This window comes from Tasmannia lanceolata, unplaced genomic scaffold, assembly GCF_043159265.1.
Source record: "Tasmannia lanceolata isolate RefF3 unplaced genomic scaffold, GAP_Taslan_0.1 ptg000007l, whole genome shotgun sequence".
NCBI lineage: Eukaryota > Viridiplantae > Streptophyta > Magnoliopsida > Canellales > Winteraceae > Tasmannia > Tasmannia lanceolata.
Window position 1 is genome coordinate 10435319 of NW_027518684.1, and position 25063 is coordinate 10460381.

General features: G+C 38.9%; 1 long non-coding RNA gene and 1 pseudogene across 1 annotated transcript; one reads left to right on the forward strand and one right to left on the reverse strand.

The window, feature by feature from the left end:
* On the forward strand, positions 1-2416 carry LOC143880953 (beta-1,6-galactosyltransferase GALT29A pseudogene; annotated as a pseudogene).
* A 16055-nt stretch (positions 2417-18471) lies between these two features.
* Positions 18472-20005, reverse strand: LOC143881838 (uncharacterized). The gene is made up of 3 exons (XR_013252029.1): positions 19398-20005; positions 19257-19304; positions 18472-18710 (listed from the first exon to the last, which is right to left on the reverse strand). It is a non-coding gene; the product is annotated as an uncharacterized LOC143881838 (long non-coding RNA).
* Positions 20006-25063: the final 5058 nt, after the last annotated feature.

The following is a 25063-nucleotide window of genomic DNA, read 5'->3' on the forward strand; positions in this document are numbered from 1 at the left end:
AACAAGGAGCTCGACGAGATCTTTCCCTCTCCTGGCTTCGATAATCTATTGTAAGCCGAGTGGTATAATTCCCAAAATCTGATTATTTCACTCTTCATTTCTTCTTCTCCATTCTTGGATTTCCAAATCCTTCTTTTTCTCCTCTTATAGATAAACCTTTATGTTTTCACTCTAAGATACATAGTTTAGATTCTAGAGTATCCATTTTTTTGGGTTTTCTTGTGTGTTTTGGTGCTTTTATTTTCTTCAACTTGCTGTTGGATTTTGTGCACCTTTTGGAGAAATGGTTGGCGGGACTGAAAGGGTTTTTGACTTTTATTGTGACTTAGTTCTGCTTTTCTCCTCCATAGCTATTGTTTTTATTAATCTTTTGATTAATAATATGGCGAGATTCCCACTTCAAGATCTCTGGTTTATTCTTCAGTTTTAGATTTTTTTTTTTTTACCAACTGTGACGAGTTTTAGCGGTTTCCACCTTGGTTGAGATCTATTTTGTTGAATTTTCACTTAAAGATATATGGGTTGGGGTTACTGCTTTCTTTGTTGATTTGTAGCTATTACTTTATTGAATTTTTGCGCTTTGTATCTTGTTTTCAGGAATTTATCTTTTTTTACAATGCTGGCATTGCTGTGAAGATGTTGATACTTTTACTTTGAGATATTTGGTTAGGATTCTACTCTTTACTTAGCAAATTTTTAACATTACTCCTTGGTATTTAAATACGAGACTTTGGCTCCAATGAAACGACATATTCGTCAAACGTTCTGTTTTATTCTCTTGTTTGCAATATGCACTGCACTGAGTTGCAGAGAGGCATTTCGCGCGAATTTCATTTCTCGTCTTCCACTTGTCTTTAACAAGACTCTGCTCACTAACAAGACTCTGCTTGCATTTGCGGCAAATGACATCGGAGAGCAAGAATCAAGAGAACAGATTGATCAGTTGCTGGGAGATAATTTTGGCGGTCAGGCTCATCATCGTTCCATCTCGTCCCAAAGGGGAAACAATCAAAATGATGTGCAGTTGAGATCTTTTAGAAGAAACCCAATCCACCCTGATTCTCTAAAGCATTCAAAGTTATCTTTTAGAAGAAACCCAATCCACCCTGATTCTCTAAAGCATTCAAAGTTCTGGCCAGAAATTCGCACGTCTCTGCGTGATTGGATTCATACTAAGCGATTCCAACCCGAAATCATGTTGGATTTGATCGATCTTGTTAAGCGTCCTCTCGATCAGCATTATGGTTTTGTGGGTTCCAATCGCCCATATGGGTCTTGTGCTGTTGTTGGCAATAGTGGGATTCTACTGAAGAATGAGAGTGGTGCATTCATTGACAGCCATGAGATTGTGATCAGATTGAACAATGCCCAGACTGCGGGGTATGAGCGACATGTGGGTTCAAAAACCAACATTGCATTTGTAAACAGTAATATCCTGCACTTGTGCTCACGTAGACAAGGCTGTTTCTGTCATCCGTATGGTGAAAAAGTGCCGATGATTATGTACATATGCCAACCTGTGCATTTCATGGACTATGTGATCTGCAATGGATCACACAAGGCCCCATTGCTCATTACAGATCCCCGGCTCGATGTCTTGTGTACAAGGATTGTGAAGTATTATTCACTGAAACAATTTGTGGAGGAGACAGGGAAGCCCCCAGAACAATGGGGTGCTTACCATGATACTATGATGTTTCATTACTCTTCAGGGATGCAAGCCATCATGCTTGCATTGGGAATCTGCGAGAAGGTTAGTGTTTTTGGGTTTGGAAAATCAGAATTAGTAAAGCATCATTGTCATACCAACCAGAGAGCTGAGTTTGATTTACATGATTATGAGGCAGAGTACTCCTTTTACCACGATTTAGTTGAGAGACCACAGGTAATACCATTCCTTAAAAACTCTGGGTTCAAGATTCCTCCTATGGTCATATATCATTGAGTTTGTTTCGATTTGAAACTCTTGATTCCCAGGAATCATTTGATTGCTTTCGAGCCTCAGTTCACATGTTCACGTTGTAATTGTAGTTTCCCACGGAAAAAATTGCTTCAGGAAATATTTTTCATTGTTTCATTTAAAAAACGGGTGCCACCCAAAGTAGTGCTGGGCACTAAATGTAAAATTGAAACCACATGTCAATATGAGATTGGTATTTGAAAATGTGATTCCAAAATTTGGGCCCAAGTGCTGTGTATAATAACAGTCTTTTGCTGATTATTATTGAAAGAAGTCTGTGGAGAGAATAAAAACTCACCTCGTGTTCTGCTGATATCCATTCATCTTTTTGTATTTCTATAACAGTCTAGAGTCTAGACCTTGCATTTTGTGCGAAGCTGTGCTATATTACATTACTGTTTCTTCTTTCTCTGTATTGTAAACTAATGTATGCATTGATGTAGGATCTTTGATTCAGTAATTATGGTTGAATACTTTCTCCACAAAGTAGAACAAGCAACCAATGCATTGGTTTACTGTTTGATTAAGGATTCTAGGAGTCAGGTTAAGAACTGATGTTTTAAAAGAGAATTATAATTCTGGTTCAAAATATTCTGCGGAGAATGTCAATGAGGGTCTGGGTTTCTAGATGGAATATGGACAGAAGGGGCATGAAAGGGATGTAGGGAACATCAAAGGGAAGGTGGGTAGCTGCTTAAGATTCTTTTTCTCTAAGGTTTTGATGGGCCTTTTAGGCTGGCTGATTTCTGGTTTTGGGAAAATATGGTTGCTGAATGAATTATAAGTTGGGATTTGATTAAGATTTATAACTAGGATTTAATGAATGTTAAGAGAAGGAAAAGAGGGGTCTAAGGATGTTGTTAGATGAGATTTGTGCAGAGAAAATAAGTAAATAAGCTATTCAAGAGAGAGAGAGAGAGAGAGAGAGAGAGAGAGAGAGTAGCTCAAGTATATCATTCCAGCAGAAAAAGAAAAAGAAAGCTTTGAGTTTTTATTCAAGGATGAGGAGACAAAGGAAGCTGAGGATCTATGGGAAAACTGTTTGGTAGGATTCTTCTTGGGTAGAAGACCCTATTTCATGGCCCTAAAGGAAAGCCTTTCTTGGAAGTGGAAGTTAATGGGGGATCTTTTTTTTTTTGAAGCGGAAGTTAATGGGGGATCTACAACTGTATACTCTTGAAAATGGATTTTTTTTCTTCAAATTTTCAAATCCTGAAGATTGTTCCTGGGTCCTTGAAGATACATCCCACAACTACGGAGGAAGGCCTCTAATCCTTCAACGATGGGACCCTAGTTCCCACATGGAAAAACAGCATCTCTCCGAAGTTCCGGTTTGGATCCGTCTACCTGGGCCGCACCTTAAATTTTGGTCTTCGCATTGTTTGAGCCGCATTGCCAGCCTAATTGGAAAACCTCTCTACACGGATACCAAAACAGCTGAGGCATCAAGGCTGAATTTTGCTCGAATTTGTGTCCAAGTTAGTGCTGCACAGCAGCTTCTTGACTCTATTACGCTCAAATCTTCCTCGGGAGACATAGTCCAAAACATAGTCTATGACTGGAAACCCAAAACCTGTACAAATTGCAAAGATTTCCCCCACTCTTTGGAGAATTGCAGTCTCCTTTCTATCCCAAAGCCAGTACAAGGCAAAAAGGTGTGGAAACCTGTTCGAAAGAGTAATGAATCTGATCCTGTTGAAAACTTAAATGATAACCCTTCCTTGGATAGCCCCTCTAGAGACATCAGTCGTTCAACTCCCTACCATCTCAAGCCTTCAAACAGAGAAAGAAGTGAAGTGCCACCTAATCTGAGAGAAGTTCATATAGCAAAAACCCATGAAGTTCAGACTTCCAACTCCTATGCTATTCTTGATAGTTACAAAGAAGAGAAGAAAGATGATAAGGATGATAAAGATGATGAAGTTGAAAATCTTTCAAAGGAACATCCAGATGCTCCCTCTGCTGAACCTATTGGTCACCACACCATCGCCGCCTCGCAACCGCATGAAAGTGAAGCATGGCATGAGGTGAGTAGAAAGAACCATCAGAATTTACGGAAGAGCCAGAGAGCTAAGAAGCTGAGTAAGAGGATGATAGATGCCCTTGGCTATTAGTGGTTCTTGAGATTCGTTGTGCTTCCTCTTTTCCTTAGTATATCATTTCTAAGGATAAGTCTTGCCTTTGTTTTCTTAGTATGTGTCCCTATTCTTATGATAGGGTTTTGCCTTGTTTGCTGAATGTATTATCTTTCATATTCTAATAAACCGGTAGGGGTCCCCGCCAAACCCCAGCTTACGCATCAAAAAAAAAAAGAATAGAAAATAGCAGGAGAAAGAGAAATAAGGAGAGAAACCCAAGCAACCGCACATAGAGTTAGGTATTCTTACCAAGGGATGCAATCACACTTAGGCTTAGGTACTCTCACCTAGAGACGCAATCACACACTTTAGCATCAGCAAAAATTCTATAAATCTTCATTCAATAATAATAAATTGAAGCAAACATAAGCTTATATAGGGTTTTACTATTCATACCACTCTTCACATGCAACCCTACTTTTAATGAAATTCCAAAAAATGCCTCTAACTTTAAGGGGCCGTTTGGATACCCGGATTTTAGAATCCGGGTTTTTAGTTTGAAAACAGTGTAAAAGAGGGTTCATGATCAAGCTGCTGTATGCTGTCCTGACAGCGCGTTTCTTGGATTTTAAGTGAGAGATTCAGGTTTTAAAAATCTCTCCTGCATCCTGAGATCTCTAAAACCTGGAAATATGGGAGGATCTGCTACTCTCTTGCTCTTGCTGACGGAAAGAAGGGCGAGAAGTAAAAAACGAGACAAAAACGACGGCTGATCCGCTTCTTCTCTTGTCTCTTAGCTACAATTTTGAAGAAATCCCGGATTCTAAAATCCGCATATCCAAACGGCCCATAAGAGCTAAAGAAAAGTCAAAGCAACTAAATCTAGCAGCAATACTAATAGAAGTAAATAGACAGACTACAACTGCTAAGACTCCTAAAACACTAAGCCATCATCCAAGTTCCCACGTGGGGCTCACATCATCATAATGGTGCCAAATAGAATCAGATTCAAAGGAATCTGTGGCTCTTTTGCAGTTATCTAATGCATTTTATTTAATGGTGAAGATTTTTGTTCTGGATGGACTTGGCCTTGAACCGAATGTCTGTCCCATCTGTTTCTAACATGCCCCATATGTAACCCCCAATGAATTCTGTGTGGTGCAATTCAATTGGCGAATGCAATTTAGAATTCACTACCTTTTATGCTCACCCATATTTTTGTAGAACATGTTATTCTCATTGTGGATCTTACCTTGGTTGCTATCATGATGGCTGATCTTGTGGTGTTGGATGCAGACAAAATTGTGGTAGACTTGATGTGCTCATTCACTCTTAATGGTGGTCTTGGAAGCGGTGATTTCTCAAAATTTCATTCTTGCTACCACTCCCCTTATTAGGTACTGCCCATGATCAGTTTTAAGCAGGGTTTTAAATTTCGACCGAAATCCGAAATTTCGGTTAAGACCGAAACCGAAACGTTCCAAAACCGAAAAAGCCGAAATTTACAAAATTTCAGTTGAAATTTCGTTAATTTCAGCAATTTCGGCGAAATTTGTTAAAAAATATTAATTTTTTATTCTTTCACAAAGTTTCGATTGAAATCACTGAAATTTCAGGATTTCGGCTGAAATTTCGGTTTCGGATAAGTCTGAAATTTTAGCCGAAACCGAAATTTAAAACCATTGTTTTAAGTTTGCAATGAACCAACCACCTAACCTCAATTTACTGTCACTTCATCATGCTTTCCACCTTGAGACATTTAATTAGTTTCTTGCACCAATTTCCATCACTTCTCCTCTGTACTCCAATTGATATCCTTATAGAAGTGCCACAACATGTGATAGGAGATTTAGGTATGTTCTCATGTATTATGTGAAACGTGATAATCTTTATGTTGGAGATGGCTACTTCACAAATTATGTTTGACTTGATAATGATTATGCCTTTACTTAGAGACATTTAATTAGTTTCTTACAGAAATGTTCATCACTTCTTCTCTGTACCCCAATCGACATCCTTATAGAAGTGCCACAACGTATGCTAATCATGACCATGTCACTCTCATTAAACTCAGTGAACCTGCAATGTAAATCAGCTTGCGACTTATATGACTCATTCCTACAATGCTCCTAACATCATCATGAGTCTACTTGATTTGAGTACCAAAGTTGTATACATTATCACTTGGTCTCACTTCAAGAGGAAAAGGAACCAAATCAATTGAGGTTGAATTCCCATCACAATCTCAAAAGGGATGTGACTGGTGTAGAAAATTCAGCTGTCGGTAGAATAAGATTCCACTGCTTAACATGATCATGCACCAAACATCTCAAGAGATTACCCAAGCTTCTATTCACAACCTCTGTTTGATCGTTGGTCTGTGAATGAAACATTGAAGAAAATTTCTTGATACCCAAGATACGCCACAGGTTATAGCAAAAATAACTCATGAACTTGATGTCACAATCTGAGACAATGGTACTTGGCACTCATGTAGTCACACAACTTCGTTAAAAAAGGATGCACAATGTGAATAGTATCAATTGTCTTGCTACATGGCATAAAATGAGTCATCTTGGAGAAACGATCAACCACATCATATATAGAATCTTGCTCACTTAAGGACTTAGGCAATCCAGGGACAAAATATATGCTTAGATCCTGCCAAAGTTCGTATGGGATAGGAAGAGGATTGTAGAGACCAGTATTCTGCTTCCTCCCTTTGTCTAACTGACATGAGTGACATTGCCTACCAACCTTAGCCACATCACGCTTCTGACTAGGCCAAGAAAGTCGATCTTCAACCATTGCGATGGTCTTTTCTCTACCAAAATGTTCTACTGCTCCACCCACGTGTAATTCCCATATCATCTCATCTAGAGTGAAGTGTTGTGAAGGCATAAATGAGTTTCCTTCAAAAGATAACCATCGTACAATGAGAAATCAAGATAAGAGGATTGTTGGCCTGCTAGCAATTCAGCATAGACAATATTGAAGCCGTGATACGAAGGATAATCTCACTTAAGCAAGTCGAAGAAAATAACCTGGATTGCCATAGTATGATGATAATAAGTGCATGAGCAACACAACTAGCTAGCCACATCAACAACCTCATTCTCTGCACTTGCCTTTTGCTTGACAACAAAAGTATACACCTGCAAAAGGGAAACCCATTTGGCATGTCTATCGCTCAACTTCTTCTCTGCATTGATATAGCTCAGTGCTTCATGGTTAGAACATAAAGAAAATTCCTTGGGTATAAGATATTGTCTCCAATAATGCAAAGCTTGCACCACTACATAGAACTCCTTGTCATAGGTTGAGTATTCTTGCTTCTCATTGTTTTTGAACGAGTGAAATTTTAAAAACAAATCATCAAATAAGCTGTGGGTAGTCAGAACAAACCCTCTTGACATGTGATAGTGGCCTTTTCATCATGAAAATCACTCTTCAAACCCCTATTCAAAACCTCTTCCGTTATAAACAGAAGAGGGGATAAAGGGTCTCCTTGTATAAGTCCCCTAGAGGGCCTTTTGGTTCTACATTTATTAAAATTGAAAACAAAAAGTTGCTTTTCATTCCATTAATCAGATTTTACAATCTTCGCTAAAGCCAAATGATTCCAATACTTTTCGAAGAAAATCCCAGTTCATCATATCATAGGCCTTTATCATATCTAGCTTCAAGATATTATCACCCCTCACTTTGCTGTTCAACCTTTGCATAAGTTCCTTGGACAACAGATATGCTGTTGATAATATGTCTTCCTTTCATAAAAGTCCCTTGTCCATGGGATATTATTTTAGAAACATTACCAAGACGAATGGCTATTAGCATAGATATGATTTTATATCAGAAATTACATAAAGCCAATATGCCTAAAGTCCGAGAAGCTTTTGGGATTTCCAATCTCTGGAATGATGGTTATAAACATGTGAGAAATTATACGGTGAATGCGCATACATGTCAATATTGGCGGTACGAAAGAAGTACCGCCCTTGATATTTGATCCAGCAGCAGCTCCTTAAAAAGTGCGCTGCTGTTGGATGAGAAGCGGTTTTTCTTCTCGGGGTTTTTCTTGGGTTCTTTTTCAGGGTTTCTCTCGGTGTACGGTCTTGGGTTTGAGAAGCAAGGAAAGGGTTGCGGGTTGTGGGTTTTGGCTTAAATCCATTGTAATCCTTGTATATTGTTTTTTCTAATAGTGGAATATCGTGTTTCTCACCCGTGGAGTAGGCTTGGCTGAACCACATAAAATCTTGGTGTTCATCTTGTGGTTTGCTTGTGTTATTTTTTCCTTTTCCGTTTAATTTGTGCGCGATCGGATTGGTTTACCCAGCGGATTTTCTCAACAATCATAAACATGAGTATAAGCTCTAGACAACTTACTGCTATTCAAAATTGAGAAACGGCGTTGACCACATCCTTTTTTACTATATCCAAGCCAATACCTTCAAAGGCGTCCATAGGTATGCTAAATACCACCATCTTCACCTCATCTTCTTGAGGCTGGGCTAATAGAAATATGGTATCTTCATCCTTAATCAGTTTTCGAATTGAAGCAAACAATTCCTTATATTTGGAGACGCCCTCTTAAGTCAACAACCATTCAAAAAAGTCATAACTATATCATTTCCCTCTAAATCATGGAAACGAAAAAAAATTTCCTGGGAAGATTTTTCCACAAAAAACGTTTTTCCTACAATCTAAAGTCTAAACAATGTCTCACTGTTTAAATCAAGAAGGAATAGTTAAATAAGCATTGATGGTAAGGACACTGCTCATTTTGGACTCTAGATTTGGGAACTTAATAAAAAGCTCAAACCTTCACACTATCTCATGAAGGAATTCTTGTTTCTTTTTTTCCGTTTTGTCTGTGCCGTTAATTTTACATAATCACAAATCACAATGATACAATTTTTTACCTTTTTCATTGAATTCTGTTGTTGTACGATTTCATTAGGTATTCTTTTATGTATTTTATATGAGTTTTATTGTTTACATGCATTATCTTATTTAGAACTATAGATTAGTCAAAGAGAAAAGGCTAATTTATCTGAATAAATTGCATAAATACCCTAATAGTGGACTGGACATTCTAACTGTGTACAATTTAAATAGAACCTACTGGGACACTCTAACGGATGGTCCCATTTGAAATAGATCATGACTGAGACAGAAGAAGTAGGATCCGAAGAACACACTGAATCTGATATGACAGTTGAGGGATTTGAATGGGTCATGATTGAGGCATAGGTGGATCCGATTTGAAGTGGATTCGTTGACACCATAGCCAAAATATTGCTTTGATTAGACGATTATAAGCATATCCTAGAAAATAGACATAAACACATTATCATTATGCCCTAAATCATGCCTTATAATTTTGTGAAGACACCCTCCCCTTTTCTATTCTTCCAAGCCACATCACACCCCTCTAAATCAATTGAAAATTTCTCTTCTTATTGTCTCACTGTTAGGAAAATTCAAATTACTGAGGCCATTCTTGGATTGCGGGATTTTTTTGATAAAGTTTGGAAAAGAAAAACTTTTCCAGAATTTCCTGCTTTTTCATTGTTTGTTTATACAGACAAAATAGGAAAAATGATTTTAGCACTCCAATGTTTTGATATGTCACACAAGCTTCTGATCTTTTAGTATTTAAAGGGCTGTCAAAAGGTTATTTACAGTTCCCAAAAAGCTCCAACACCACAAATTAAAAACAAAAAAGACATGCTACTTTCGCGACATGTCAAAACATTGGAGTGCTAAAATCATTTACTAAAACAAAATGTAACTTGAATAACTGCAACTCAAGTTTTTATTGATAGCACCTTCAATTTATTGGTGATTTCCTAGGGACCATCCCCGAAGGCATTTCGCAGGCCGGCTGTTACATGAGAGTGCAACCACACTGATGCGTGCCGAATATCGATTCTCCAAAAAACGGATGGAAAATCTTCCCCGAATAAATCTCCTAAGTTTTAGGCTTTTAAATATTTTATTTGAGTTATTTAAAGTTGTAGTTGTTACTAGGAATGGTGGTTGATATTACTTTTCCTTATTTTTCTCATTGTTCCCTATCTTTTGCGTTATGCTATTATCCATGTAACTGCAAAACGTGGGCTGTAGTTGCTCTATTTAAAGGGCATGTTTGTCATTAATAAAGGTGAAGATAATTTACAACAAAATAGAGACTATGTTTCTAGGAGAGTAATGTCTCCTCTCGAACCGAGCCATTAGGAGGTCCCGGTTGCTTTGAATCAACCATCATCTTCCCTATTCTTCCTTTTTATTTTGTTTATTTGTGTTACGGCCGATTAGGCACGTAAAACTTGGTGTCAGAGCAGTCGGTCCTGCGCCATGGCTCCATTCCGCGAGATTTTGGATTCCGTGTATGAAGATTTTCAAAAGCTCAAAGCGTCCTTTTTCGAAAAGGATAGAAGAGCAACGGTGATTTAAAGAAGGCTTGGACAAAATCAGCATATTAATCGAGGAAATGTGCAAAGACGAAGAAGAAAAGAATCTTGAAAATGTTGTTGTTCGAGCAGATGACGTCAAGGATGGGCTAGTTGAACACATTGCCGAAAAGCATATTGAGTTTGTTCAACTATTCCATCCTTCTTTAATTGTGATGGGGCTCATTGAAAAATCATATTCCTTTCCAACCTCAATCACAATTGATTTTGAAGGCGGGGTTTGAATGATCACGACCACCATTTTTGAAGATCATGAAAAGCCAATGTTTTTCAACAAAACTATGCCCAATAGGATTTGGGACCCCGGTAGATTGAAGTATTTTCTCCAGTAAGGAATTCAACCTTGAGGAAAAAGGTTGTTTCAAGGGGGAAGGAATGATGCGTGCCGAATCTAGATTCTCCAAAAAACGGATGGAAAATCTTCCCCAAATAAATCTCCTAAGTTTTAGGCTTTTAAATATTTTATTTGAGTTATTTAAAGTTGTAGTTGTTACTAGGAATGGTGGTTGATATTACTTTTCCTTATTTTTCTCATTGTTCCCTATCTTTTGCGTTATGCTATTATCCATGTAACTGCAAAACGTGGGCTGTAGTTGCTCTATTTAAAGGGCATGTTTGTCATTAATAAAGGTGAAGATAATTTACAACAAAATAGAGACTATGTTTCTAGGAGAGTAATGTCTCCTCTCGAACCGAGCCATTAGGAAGTCCCGGTTGCTTTGAATCAACCATCATCTTCCCTATTCTTCCTTTTTATTTTGTTTATTTGTGTTACGGCCGATTAGGCACGTAAAACTTGGTGTCAGAGCAGTCGGTCCTGCGCCATGGCTCCATTCCGCGAGATTTTGGATTCCGTGTATGAAGATTTTCAAAAGCTCAAAGCGTCCTTTTTCGAAAAGGATAGAAGAGCAACGGTGATTTAAAGAAGGCTTGGACAAAATCAGCATATTAATCGAGGAAATGTGCAAAGACGAAGAAGAAAAGAATCTTGAAAATGTTGTTGTTCGAGCAGATGACGTCAAGGATGGGCTAGTTGAACACATTGCCGAAAAGCATATTGAGTTTGTTCAACTATTCCATCCTTCTTTAATTGTGATGGGGCTCATTGAAAAATCATATTCCTTTCCAACCTCAATCACAATTGATTTTGAAGGCGGGGTTTGAATGATCACGACCACCATTTTTGAAGATCATGAAAAGCCAATATTTTTCAACAAAACTATGCCCTATTGGGACCCCGGTAGATTGAAGTATTTTCTCCAGTAAGGAATTCAACCTTGAGGAAAAAGGTTGTTTCAAGGGGGAAGGAATGATGCGTGCCGAATCTAGATTCTCCAAAAAACGGATGGAAAATCTTCCCCAAATAAATCTCCTAAGTTTTAGGCTTTTAAATATTTTATTTGAGTTATTTAAAGTTGTAGTTGTTACTAGGAATCGTGGCTGATATTACTTTTCCTTATTTTTCTCATTGTTTCCTATCTTTTGGGTTATGCTATTATCCATGTAACTGCAAACGTGGGTTGTAGTTGCTCTATTTAAAGGGCATGTTTATCATTAATAAAGGTGAAGAGAATTTACAGCAAAATAGAGAGTATGTTTCTAGGAGAGTAATGGCTCCTCTCAAACCGGGCCATTAGGAGGTCCCGGTTGCCTCGAATCAACCGTCATCTTCCCTAGTCTTCATTTTTATTTTGTTTATTTGTGTTACGGCCGATTAGGCACGTAACACACACAGGCTCACTTTTCAACAGATTTTGTCTTATTCATTAGGTGGTTGCTCTCTCATGCACAAACCGGCTTGCGAAAATGTCTTTTGAGATGGTTCCTATCAAATACCTTTAGGCCACGTTTGGATACCCACAAGATTTAGATTTGGATTTATTTGATATTTTGAACTGGATCAGATCCTTAGATTTCCAAATCAACTACAACAGTGCAAAAAATTCCGATTTTCAAATCTGTTTTGCGAGACAATATTTGGAAATCAATATTTGTGGCAACTTCCTTCACCGTCGCTGCTCCTCGAGGTTGCTCCGGCAGCAGCGAGATATCCCTCCCTCCTTCCCTCTCTCTCTCTATCTCTCTCTCTTAAAACATGATCATGACGATGATTGATGTATTTTGTATCCAAAACTCAAATTCAAATCAAAATACAAATGCATGAGGTATCCAAACGGGCCCTTATAGTTATATCCCTCTAAATAAGACATAACAATATCATTTTTCTCATAATCATTTCATTTTTTCTCTAAATCATGGAAACAAAAATAATTTTCTAAAAATGTTTTTGCCCGAGAAATATTTTTCTAGAAATCTCCTATTTGGTTTGCACGAATTATTGGAAAAGAAAAACTTTTAAAAATTTATTGCTTTCCCATCTCCTGATTACAACTGAGAAAACTGACATAAACAAACAGTTCAAGGCTTTTCTTTTCTTTTCTTTTTTTCCTTTTTTTCTAAGAGGGACCTTCAATTTATAATGATATATATTATTGGCAGATTTGTATCTCTCCATTTTTTGTCCTCCACAAATGGAGGGGTTAGGATGATCCTATGGAGCTGATTTTTGGTACACCCCCCATCTATGTAAGGGACTTTCAAATGAATGGTTTGGATCATCCTAACAGAGTGGGCCCCCATGTGATTGGGCAAGCTAGCTCACCATAAGTTTGGTGAGCTTAACAGTTTCCTCATATATATATATATTCGTATTTAATTTAATATGAACGTGATAAGGATTACAAGGAAGTTGCAGAGTTACATAAATGAGAACTATAGAAATCATGTAAACAAGAAAGCCATCCCAGTTTTGATCTTTTTGATAACCCTCTCATGACCAAAAGCAAAAGTTCGAGAAATCGCGCCCCTGGTCTTGTGAGAAGCTCATATGGACATTTGCTTGTACTCATGGCTTGATTTGTCTACCTTAAGATCCATGCCATCATCTTGTTTAGACAAGGTCTCTTGTTAAGAAGGGAGTTCCATTCAATAGAATACCTATTCTAATTTCATGACTTATTTTTGTTAAAATTCAGTGCATTTTATATTTGAAGAAACCTTAGCAGCAATTCTCTACAATGGTGGAGGCGGTGTGCTTTTGAGGAATATGGAGATACACTCTCGTTATGCATGTTGGTGATTTTTATCATCGAGTTAAATGCATGCCTTGTTTAATTTGATTTTCTGATATGTAGTAATCGCCATTCTATGCATTAAACTATTTATTCATATGGTTCCCATTCGAAAAGAAAGAAAGAAAAAGAAATGTTTATTCATGGGACTCCAATTTGTTTACGAATCTTGGTTACTTAGGAGTATTAGCCTATGCATGATATGATTTGTGTGGATAAAGCCACCATATTGCTATCACGTACTAACACGTGAATGGGATTAGTGCCTCACTAGTAGAATGTCCTCGATATGTATCAAGTTGTTTGTTGTTTCTCAAGTGTTCTTGCTTGGTTGCTCTTTTAATTTATATTCAATACAAATACGGGCATGAAGATCCAGTTCATAGTAGTATTATTATGTCTTAGTCTCTTCCGATAATACACGCTCGGTGTTGTTGACTCCTTGATGAAATATCATCGTAATCTAAGAGGGAGGTTGGCTGCAGATGGTAACCAAGATTTATGGTAGGGGAAGAGGTAAGGGGATGATATCAATAGTAAGAACAAGGTCCTTGTTGGGAGATGGTGAAGAATCAAAATAGTAGAAGAATGGGCTAGCAATGGGATCAGTGTTGGTTAAGTGAGTGTGCTTTGTATTGCTCATTGCTTGCATGTTTTAGTGCAATATCTCATTGCTACTCCAACATAAAGATATGGACTCTTCAAATTTCTCATGGCATCATTTTTATTAGATTGGGTATAGTTGGCAAACTTCCAAATTTCTATGTTCTTTTGCAAGTTGTGACTATCTTGATTTAAAGGAGTGCTCGTTGACATATGCTGTGTTTTGCCAAGGAATGAGGGCATGGTTTTAAATTTCCACCGAAACCAAGACGAAACAATCCAAATATTTCCTTCATCCCCACTGAAATACATACTGAAACTTGGAAGTGTATTAATGGATACATCGTCCCAGGATGTGTTATATAATTATATTTATATGAATTGCTTGTGATGTCTAATGTACGTAATATCTATAAATATTATATGACTTAACTGTGAAATGTGATATGCATTGAGTTATAATTATATTTATATGAATTGCTTGTGAAGTCTAATATACGTAATATTTATAAATATTTTTTCTTTTGCATGCTAAAATATCTATAAATATTATTTGGCTTAACTGTGAAATGTGATATGCATTGAATTATCATGCATGTGCGACGGCATGTGTCACTAGGTGTTTGATGTTGTTAAACCATTATGAGTGTTTTCTTTATGGGTTTAAGTGTGTAGTTGTGCTTATTCTACACATCAAGAAGCTTCATATTAAATGTCCATCATTGACATATGATTTTGTAAGTTTCCGTGATTTTACAGGATTTCCACCAAAATTCTTATCCTAAAATGACATGTTTTCATTTCCGTTATGACCGAAACCAAAACCTGAAACCTTGAATGAGGGGAACTGCTTATAGGTGTTGCTACTTTACAAACAAAAAAATAATAATATATATATATATATATATATATATATATATATATATATATATATATATATATATATATATATAAATGTATTGGCCTAAGCAGACTCATTCAATGACTTGATGTTATTTCTGCTATATGCTATGCTCTCAACCATGCTTTTTAGGTTCTAAAACAGTGGCATGTGGTCGGTCTTTAATTATTTTGATAGGCGAAAAACTTTGCTAAGATAAAAATAGGTACAACAAAGGTCAAAGAACAAATTTTCAGAAAAAAAAAAAAAGGTCAAAGAACACCTGAAGTAGAACAAAATCCGGGATACCATTCTTTAAGGAAAATGAAATTGATCATAAAGTTACCATAGAATGAGACTAAAAAGCTTCTCTTTTTGGCCATCTTTTTGAAATTGAATGGAAGAAAAATCTTTTTTTTTGCCTTGATTGGTTCTGTTAAATCCGCTTGAACAGTAGAACCAGCTGGTCCTGTCCTTACCTAATCTTTTCTTTGTACAGGTTTCTTCTTATTTGTTGGGAAAGAATGCTTTTTGTGTTTTCTTATTCAAATATGAGCAATTTCTACTTTCTAGCTGATGGTGGCTAACTATTTTGGATATGCTTTCTGGTAACTAGCTTTAGTTGTCTTTTATATATCAGTTCCCTCATCCTGCTAAATAAATTTCTATCTCATTTCCAGTTTTGCGTATGGAGCAAGATGTCATGAAGTTCATTCGTGACCCCACACAACAGCAACTGGAGTTTCAGCAACTACCAACGTCTTATTTAAGGTTGGCAGCACACCGTATAGCCCCGCATTACTATCTGCAGTCAATGGTCATTTTGGACAACAATTCACCTGATGGGTCCGGTTCTAGAATTGTTGTTCGCAAAACTTCTGAATGCCGGCTTCCTTTGATTCGTCTTGCCGACATTCCTATAAATCTCCCATTTGAAGACACCAGTAACATTACTAAGGTTGCAATCAAACAAAGGCCGCAGAAGCGCTCACAAACCAATAGTGGTGCAAATACCCATTCTTCCAGAGCAAATCACTCGAAAAGTGTGGAGGAGAGGAAAGATGAATATAACAGAGCACGTGCCCGTATATTTAGTGCTAATAGTGGTGGGGGCTCTGTGGTTAAACCAGAGGGTGAATCCACTCTGCCAGATATTTTCCACCACTGCCCCTCCTTGACACCAGCAAGGGTGGAGGAGAAATCTAGTGTGGAAGGACCTGAAATTAATCTTGGTAGGGTGTCAGGTGAATCTTCTACAGTTAGCAACAGCAGATCAAGTAGAAATCGGCTAGAGAAGGAGCCCGTCGCTAGATATAGGACAAACAATAGAGTTGCCATATTTCGTGACCGTGAGGTGGACCGTAAAGATCCTGACTATGATAGGTACATTGACTCATTCTGCAGTTGATTTCATATTATTGTGCTATTTGCAAAATTTGAATATCTGCTCTCACAATCAACTGTTTTCAATACTAATATACATGGATAGTTCTGGTTTTTCTGACTAATTGACTAATTTCGATGCTAGGGACATTATATTTGTGCCGACTAACTGACCATATCTTTCGATAGCTGTTGCTTTGTCCTTTGTGAGAGCAGATATTCAAATTTCAGAATTTCGGTCGAAATATTAAATTAATATTAAAAAAAACAGTTTTTTTTTGTCAAATTTCGGCCGAAATAAATGACCGTTTCGGTTTTGGTCGATTTCGGTGCCGGTCTCCACCGATTATAAATACACTGGAGGCTGTCCCAAGTAAAAAAATAAAAAAGCACGAATATTCTACCCCTAAATAAGCACAACTATGTTTTAATAGAGGCGCTCATGTATCTTGTCTTTTAGAATTTAATTGTCACGTAAGTACCTTTTAGTTTAAAGCTCTTTAAATACTAAAGACAAGAAACATGAGGTCTTGTATCAAAACATGTTTGTGTTGAAATCATTTCCCTAATTTATTCTCCGAAAGCAGTTTTTGATATTAATATTGAAATATAAAATTAAATATTTCTCTGAGAACTTCCTCTGAGTCTACATTTATCCAGAGATGGTGGAAATATATCAGATCAAATCTAGAAAGATCTGACCGTTGGATCATTAGGGTGGTAGATTAAACAACTTAGTAGTTCTTTTATAATTATTTTTAGTTATGTTTTGAATTGAGAGAGAGAGAGAGAGACCTGTTGAGGATGAGAATCGGATTGTTGATGAAGGGTGGTGATGATCCTTCGAGGCAGAGGCCGAACATAATCCGACGCCTGAGAATTCATAGAAAGGCAGGTGAAGAGAAAGCAGATGTTAAGCAGAAGGGATATTGGCTTGGCCATTTCTCTTGGAAATGAAACAGTTGCACTAGAAATGAAGGGATGTGGAAGAGATAAGAGCTATATGTAGTAGAGTGTTAGAGACTCAAAAACTCCAAGAAGGAATTCCATGGCGTCAAGAAACATTCTTTTGTAGAGGATTCGCTCTCAACATTCTCTTCTTTGTATGCAAAACAAGTGCCTTTGAATGGCTTGGCTTCATTCGCTTTCTACACCATCGACCGACCATAGCTTAAAGGAGTTAAATCAGCAACAAAAATGCACCTCGCTTTCGATAGCTGTTGGTTTGCCCCTTGTTTATAAGCCGACATCTTGATTTGATATTTGCACCTCCCTCTCTACAGCTGGTTGTTAGTCCCTCATTTCAAAGCCGACATCGTAGAGATTAATATCACAAATTGGGTGCCTTTTTAATATGTGACGAGGAGCAGGGGGTGAATTAAGGCTAACTTTAAATGTACATGGTAATAAATTATCATAAATTGAAGGTCTCTGTCTAGATAAAAAGGCAAGAAATTTGGAAAAAATATTCTTTTCCAACCTTTCTAGAAAATTCCTGAAATTCAAACAGGTACTTTGTGACATCTCCAAGGTCTCCTTGGTGGTACAGTATGCACATTTCAATCTCTAGGGGGACTCTGTAAGCATGTTTGAGAAACACTTCACTAAACACCCTACTTAGAGTTACCCTGCCGGTGTCTTATAAATCCCTGTTTGTTTGAGATTATGAGAACCGACTGTGAGTCCAAGACTGATTATTGGACACAAATGTGAATTTAATTTTGAGTCCAACAATCAGTTATAGACTAAAATCGGTTCTGAAAATCCAAAACAAACAGGGCATAAACAGTCCAAATTTTGAGGCGGCCTTAAGTCCTGATGCCTTCAAAACACAGACACCCGTGGGTGTTAAGTGATAGAAGCGGATAATGGCAAACCTATCTCCAACCCTTCCATCAAAGGGAAGCGGGAGACCCTATTCGATCAATATTTTGGCCTATATGAATACTGCAAAGCGTGGTAGAGAACCCAGTGCCAGACTTTTTTAGCACCAAAACCAACTTAAACGAGCCATTACTGCGTTGTTACCTTCATACAAATTGCTTATTTGTTGACTAACATAAAAATTCTCCCAAAATATGAGAACAGTTGATGAACGATCTGCGAATGTTCATGTTCCGTTGAAATTTCAAAGTGGGAGCATAGTGTTCATTCTTCAGCTGGCCTTGATCCCAATACTGGAATATCTTCATACCTCTTCTGCAGTAATAACAAAAAATGAATTGATCAAAGAGGTTGATTTTTCTTGATTAAATAGCACTATCTCTAATATAATTGAGATCATTCGATGCAGATAAACGTTTATCTCTCAAGTCATAACAATGCCAGAGAACGAATGGAGAGTTTCTTACAGGTTTTATCTTCTCAAATAAGTTTTGAAAGTCAGTAGATGATGTAACAATTTATTCCAATTCTGGGACAGATAAGATCAATACTTGCAATCAAGAACACAAAACCCAAGTTATGCCGCTGAGTTACTGGTAGCAAACTGACTTAATCACCCCAAACTACTCGACCTTATGGCGGCGAAAGTCTCTCGCTAATGCTGCTGTTCCTGATTAGGAATCTTGCAATCCCTAAGGGGCCGTTTGGATACGTGGATTTTAGAATCCAGGCTTTAGTTTGAAAACAGTGTAAAAGAGGGTTCATGATCAAGATAAGCTTATACAGGCATGCCTACAACAACATGGAGATTATTTCCAAATATACACATTCAAAAAGTAAGATAAGCTTTAGATGCAATACCCCAATGTTATTGTATTCCCACAGCCTTTTCACCCCGTAGTCCACCGCCTGCATCCAAGGAAAAACCACTTCATGGATCAACTACAAATCCTCCCACACATTCTTGCACACTAAACAGATAAGAAAAGATCAAACAAGTACCAAAATAAAACATTCAAGGCATGATCTAGATGTTATTATATATTAATATTATGCAGATCTGAAATTTCAAGTTCAGGATTTAAAACTTGTAAACCCAGTTAGAATGCCTCTGCACTTGTTTAAGATGAATAATCAGCTGTAACCACCAGTCTTGGATGCCTCTGCACGTGTTTAAGATGAATCATTAGCTGTAACCACCAGTCTTGGATGTCTTCAGTAGATGCAGAGACAGAAATTTCAGATGAGGGAGACTCACGAAAGCTTCACGCACTGAAGGCAGAAACTGAGTCGCATACTAAATACATCCATTATATGAAAATATTCCAAAATATATTTATGGACATCAAAATGGCAAGGAAGCTACAGGGGCATGTATAGTTCCATGTTTGAGCTCCAGCAATGCTCCAAAATCAATTTGACATTTACCAAAAGTCTAAGATCTTCTCAATAAAACACCTCTGGTAGGCAATACAAAGAAGGATATTCCACCAAACATTGGCGCAATGACACATCACGCAGCCGACATCATTTGTTTTAAAAATAACTTCCATAAGGCTGGACTTCACCCACGTAAACAATTTATGAACGAAGTCATTAATAAGAATGAAGTCAATACCATGTGATGTAGAACCCTATGGGCGGAAATTTGACAGAAAATTGCTAGGTAGGGCTTTCGGCTTCTAGCTTGAGTTTGAGATCTGCTTTTGGCTTTGGAAAGTTCAAGTTAAGCGATGTTAGAAGCGGATCTCAAAGCGAGAAGCAAGCAAGCTCGCGGGACGGTGACTTTGAGAAGAGAGTGTGATAGGAAAGGATAAGTGCTAGTTGAGAGATTCAGAGGATAAGCTCAAAGAGAAAATTGGTCATGGACAAGATTTGGAGCAAGATAACAGGTTCGGTCTTGACCTTGATATGATTTAAAATTGGGGTCAATCTGAACTACTTAAGGTTACTGGTAAGCTTTTTAGAAGCTTGGAAGTACCCAGGAATTGCCAACTGGTTTACAAAATTTCAGAACAGTACCAAAACTTGTGGAGGTAACAATAAAAAAAGACATTAACCAATAAACCAATAGAGGCCAGCAAGTGGACCATATAACTAGTAGCCCCATAAGAGGATGATGCACTAGAGAGTGCAAATTGATATTGTTTATGATGACAATGAGGATCTATGAGCGTTAGAAGAAAATCAATTTTCAAAAATGGCCATAGATGATGTCTATGATGATGAGGAGAGTCTAGGTTCTCTAGTTTTAGAGATTATGATGGAAAAGGTGGAACATCATCGCAAAGAAGTGGAATTTGTTGGAAAGTATGTCGTAAAACAAACAAACATCATTGATGCATACTTTTTGATAAACGTACAAGAGGTGTTTGATTATTGGGAATCAGATGTAAACCACAAAACATTGATAATGCATCCCAATTGTCTGATGAAAAGCCAGAGAAAGGTTTCTTTTTCAGGCAAGCAATCTATAGGCAATAAGGTTCAATAAAGTGAGAGGTGCATACCTACCAATCGAGAAATTTTTTTATCGTATAATACTTAAGATCATCGTTGACAAATCCATTACTCTCCAAGCGAAATTTCCTATATAGACATTCCAATGAGGAAAATGGAATTCTGGAACACAATCTATACTAGATCTTACAGCCTGTTTCAGTCGATTTTAGACATCATGAACTGTTTTTAGTGTTCTGGTTTTCTTCAATCAGTTCTATCTTTTTATTTTAGTACCTCTTTTACAATTTTTCTTAGAAAATTCAGATGCCCTTACGGACCCACTTGTTTTAAAACTAATACCAAAATTGAGGAGGGAGGGTTAAATAAAACAAAATGCTCTCTTTGTGGATTACATAGATCTGACTGACATTATGTAAATTTTAGATCGATGTTAACAATTTTGTTTATTGATCGAAAAACAGAAACAACATAACACAAAAAGTACATTGGGCGCAGAGATTGCCCTAAATAGATATAGACCTGGACGCACCATTTTTGGCAAGCAAGACGGCCAACTCAATGGCACTGCAAGGGATGCAGGGAAAAAAACAAGTGAGAGTTACATAAGCAGAACTCTCTAATATCATTCATAATGTCAATAAATCTCCAAGGTCCCAAAGAGTTGCCCTTGAGCCACGATATGGCATTCAATGAGTCACCCTCGACCAGCACTGCTCTGTTACCAACATGACTGTCAATCAGACTGATACATGTGAAGAGTGTGTATATCTCTGCCTAATTTAAATCAATCCTTTTTGCTGGGCCAGAAAAAGGTAAGATATTCTCAGCCAAGTGGTTCCAAATGACGCGCGCGCACAAACACAAACAAGCAGGGACTGAATTGTCCACCAACGAGGCATCAAAATTGAACTTTCGCAGATTGGAGGATGGGGGAGGCCACTTTGGCCAAGGTTTCTCCTTCTTCATTCAATCTTTTGTAACAATGTTCTGGTTACGAATAATATCTTGGGTGGAGTAGCCCCCAAACTTCCTTCGCACACTGCCCACATCATTATTAGGCACTTGGTCTCCCTAACAATGGTAAGTCTAATATAATATGTATTTATGTTTTGCCATTATTTTTCTTCCTGTTATTCTTATCTTCTTCTATTTTGTAAAATTGTTTAACCCACTAAAATATTGATCGTGTCTTTTTCGAAATGCATCTTTTTCAAAATGTAACACCAAAATAGGTTCTGCACTTCTCCATTACAGAAGAAAATAGGAATGCCCACAGCAACAGAATCGGCAACTATGCTCAATCCTTAGTGAAAAGCTTATGAAAATCGAAACGGGTCTCCAGTCGAAGTACCTAGGTCAATGGAAAGAATTTTCTCAAAACATCCTTCAAGCTCATTAGAGTCGACTTTCTTCAACCACGGAACAATGATGCATTCAAAGAGGGCTTGTCCTAGTGATGACTTCAATCAAGCCTCTTGATGAACGGCGCAAGATATTAAGGAGACACATCTCTCCTTTCACTACCTCATTTGTAGCTTCTTTATCCTGAGTTCCTTATTAACTTGCACATGAGCTAATGGAGTATTGAAGTTTACTTTTTTGTCATATTAATACTTAGCAATAGCAAGGACATAAATGGGAAACAATGACTTGAAGAAGAATGGTTCTTTTTTGTTTATCTCTGATGCACAGTAAATCATTTCACGCCAAAAGAAAACGAAACTCTAATACAGAACATATACGAAAACCTCAATTCCAATTGTTCACTTCATCAATTTAACCATATCAACACTATGTCTCATGTCAATGTCCAAAAGAACTAGAATCAAGTCGCAATTTTTTTCTCAGGAACAGAATATAAACAAAAACCTAATACAGAGATAGAGATGATTGCACATGTGAAGAAAGAAAAAAAAAGAAACCCTAGCCCTTTCCTTTGATATAAAATTTTCCTATCAATCCATCTGCAAGAAAGAAAAACAAAATCCAATCCTCATCATTTTCCCTTCTTTCAGTGATACAAAAATGAAACCCTAACCCTTTACTTTGATATGAAATGTTCCATTAATCCATCTGAAACAAGTAAAACAGAATAAAATCCATATCATTTTCCATAATTTGAGATCGTAATTCAATAGAAACAAGATTAGTATACAGAAATTTTGTAGAAACAGAATCATAAGAAGATTTTGAAGACGATGACCCAAAAAAAAAAATGGTACCCGTTCTCCGGCGAAAGCTCCGGCTATGACGAAAGTGACATAGACGGAATTTCTGCGCATCAGAACCCTGTATGATGGGGTCCGGACTCAGCACTGAGGGAATCCGGACTCAGCACTGAGGGGTCCGAACTCAGCATCCAATTAGCTGCTGGCACGTGGCCCTCACAAGGACCGTTGGAAGGCCAACACCTGTCTCCACTAGGTGTGGCACCTGGACCAATCAGGGACCTCCACCTGCCCTCCTTAGGTATGAGACCTGGTCCATACAGAGGCCACCACCTGTCTTGGACAGGTGGCTCAGAACTACCACCTGTCCTAGACAGGTGGCTCAGAATCGCTATAAATAGCCTTCACTTGTACTAAGGTGAGGGCCCTGGAAATCTGAGAACCAAAACTCTAAGTTTTTGCTCTGACATTGCTCTGCACTCCTGCTCATACTGACTTGAGTGTCGAAGCGCCCGTCCGGAGTATCACTCCGGGTTGGTCCTCTGACTCTTTTCTTTCTTGTCTGTACTCTTGTGCAGCGCAGGACTCGACCAGCCCCTCAGTCGTGGCTTGTTAGCTCGGACCACCCAGCCCTACCATAACCTGTTACCGATTTTAGGCCTAACAGATTTGGCGCCATCCGTGGGACAACGCAACAAAAAGCTGTTCGAAATCTCACTCAGATAAAAATGGTAGGACAGACCGGCAAGCGAGCACCTCCGACTTCTCGGGCTACTCGGGCTACGGCCCCCCGTGAAGGACGAAGTGAGCGGCTGGCCTCGCAGGTGGAGGTCGGGACGGCCGTGGAGCGGACTTCGCCCCACTCGGACCGTTCAGACCCTACCCCGACCCCAAGGGAGATGCGGGCCCTTTTTCAAGAAATGACTGCTGTAGTTGCGCAGTTCAGGAATGCGGCCCCCGCACTCCAGCAACACCCAGTCGAGGTTTCTCGACCCGTTCAGAGGGGAGAAAGCTCCCGCAGAGAACGCACGTCTCCACCCCGGGACCAAACTCGTCACTCCACAAGAAGAGACCACCGCTCGCGGGACAGGAATGTGCGCCCTGAGCCTCGTCAGCATCACCGGTCACGATCTCCCTCCGTGCAGAAACGTGGCAGCAAGAGAGACCCCATGCACGGAGAGGGATCGCGGCACCGGCGAAGGAGTCCCCTCAGCCAATCCGGATCCGCAAGGAGCCCATCAGCCGTGAGGAGTAGACCTGCCCGTCTGGCCGAACAGAGGGATGATCCGATGTTACTGAGGATCCAGAAGATCGATAATAGAATCGAAGAGCTGGCTAGAGATCATGGCCGCCCTGCTTCAAGGATCTTCAGTAGCAATCCCCCTTTCACAGACAGGGTACTCGGTGCGGCAGTCCCCTTGGGCTTCAAGATGCCGCAGATCCCGCAGTACGATGGGACCACCGATCCCGTGGATCATCTGCAGACCTTCAGGACCACGATGCTTCTCCACGGGGCGTCGGACGGGTTCCTTTGCAGGGCACTCCCCACCATATTAACTGGAGCCGCGAGAGACTGGTACTCACGGCTGAAGCCCAAGTCTGTGGACAATTTCGACGACTTCGGGGATGACCTGGCCCGACATTTCATGAGCAGCAGAAGACCTCGAAAGACAACGGCTTCACTGATGGCCCTGAGGCAGGAAGACGGTGAGGCCTTAAAAGCGTTCGTTGGCCGGTTCAACAGGGAGGCCCTGCAGGTACCCAACCTGGACCCCTCCGCGGCAACGAATGCTCTTCTGGCCGAAGCCCGGTCCACCGACTTCAGAAGAGCAGTCGCTCGACGCAATCCGCAGTCCTTGGCAGATCTGATGACCGGGGCGGAAGAGTACATTTCCGTCGAGGAAACTCTCGCTGCCCTGGATTCCGTCAGCAAGAGAAGACCAGAGGAGAAGAACCCCGCCAAGCAACGTAGGGACGACAGGCCCCAGAGGAAGGAGAGCAGTCCGTCCCGGAAGGAAAGGAGCTCCCCCCGGCCTC